The 1,871-nt window shown below is 49.4% G+C and overlaps 1 non-coding gene across 1 annotated transcript; it reads right to left on the minus strand.

The window, feature by feature from the left end:
• On the minus strand, positions 573-644 carry TRNAC-GCA. Its single transcript has one exon. It is a non-coding gene; the product is annotated as a tRNA-Cys (tRNA).

The following is a 1,871-nucleotide window of genomic DNA, read 5'->3' on the forward strand; positions in this document are numbered from 1 at the left end:
AGACATCCTTTGAGCCCCTACCGTGTTCCCATCTGTGCCAGGTGCTGAGGACTCCTGGCTGATTAAGGAGGTTCATGGTTCAGAGAACTGTGCCCGCTGCAGATATAACCGCCGAGGGACAGCGTGATCATCGTGGTTTCAGCCCATCAGGGTTAGTCTCTGCCCACAAAGCCAAGAGTCCTTTGTGAACTGAGCCGAGATGTGCAGGCTGATGAGAAATGATTTTCTTGCAAACACCTTGTGCACAGCAAGAGGGAGGGAAAGAGAAGGCAGCGAGAGCCGGGGCCCAGGAGAGGGAGCAGGGCTTGGGTCAGCTCCTCTTGCCATCAGCAGCAGTCTAGCGTCTCTCCTTCCTGTCCTGTCTCCTCCAGCCCAGACTGTGCAGGGCCAGACGTGGTTTTGTTGTCTCAAGTCTCAATCTGTTCACTCCCTCTAGTGGACATCTGTTGAGTCTGTTTACCCAGCATCCATCTCTCTAGCTCTTCATTAATCTCCCCTTTCTCACCTTTTCCCCCCAAATACTTTCTCCTGAAAGATAAGCCCTAAGGTGGGTTCTGTGAGTGAAGAAAACAAGGGGGCACCCGGACTTGAACCAGGGACCTCTTGATCTGCAGTCAAATGCTCTACCACTGAGCTATACCCCCAGTCACAACTGTCTAGCTAATATTTCATGTCCAGAATCATATCATGCTAACACTGACAATCAGTGGCAGAGTTAAATATCAACTGATTAAACAAACTCAGTGGGTAAAGAGTCAGCCTGCAATGCAGGAGATCACGGGAGACCCGGGTTCAATCCCTGGGTTAGGAAGATCCCCTGCAGGAGGAAACGGCAACCCACCCCAGGACTCTTGCCTGGAGAATCCCATGGACGGAGGGATTGGACAATCCCATGGACTGGTGGGCTACAGTCCATGGAGTTGCAAAGAGTTGGACAGGATTGAGGATGAACACGAAAACAAATCTTTAAGAAATTTAGATCAGAGAAGAAACTGACTTTCGGAAATTCAAAAGTTATCAGGACTCTCCGTTCAGCTTTTTTCTTAGCTTCCTTCTCAAATTAGCTTTAATCTCTCAAACAAACCTCTCCAGGCAGCTGAGACTCCCACATCAAACACCTCTAGGTGTACGTCACCACACTTGGGATGCCAGGGAGAAAAGTGTTTAATTCTGAAAAATCCTAGAGCCGGACCCTTATTGCCCTGGCTGGGGTTCTAGTGCAACCAAGGGGAGTTCAGTGATACAACTATTTCAGGAGTGGAGATGTCCTGAAATACAACTATATTGTATTGTATATATACAACTAATACAACAATAGTTGTCCTGATACAACTATTTCAGTGATGTCATGTGAGAATGTATCCGCTCCCACTCAGAATCCATGTCTACAGTACAGGGAAGGGGGGTGACTCCCCTGAAAGAAGTCAAGGGGAGCCAGGACACAGCCCAGGGGGCCAACTCTGCAGCTCTGGGCTCACCGGTCAAGTCTACTACGTGAAAGAGGAGAGCAGTCTATTGTTTCTGCTGCTGGAGTCAGCAGACGCCCTGCACGGCCCAGATTAGTTGCTCTGCCGGCATGCGGGATCATCCTGGATCAGGGATTGAACCCGTGTCTCCTGCATTGGCAGGCAGGTTCTTAACCGCTGCACCACCAGGGAAGCCCTGTGCCAACTTCTAAGGCCCACCTTAAGAGCAGGGAATAATGACTGCTCCTTTTTCCTGCCCAAGGTAGGCACATTTTTTGTTGTTGTTGTTAAATAAATGAATGAATGGAGATCATTCCAGACCACCAATATCTAATGGCCCCCCAGATCTTGAAACACTATGCCAGATTGTGCCCCCAGGACTACAGGGTACAGCTCTTCCCTTTC

The sequence above is a fragment of the Capra hircus genome, chromosome 4, assembly GCF_001704415.2.
Source record: "Capra hircus breed San Clemente chromosome 4, ASM170441v1, whole genome shotgun sequence".
NCBI classification, from domain to species: Eukaryota; Metazoa; Chordata; class Mammalia; order Artiodactyla; family Bovidae; genus Capra; species Capra hircus.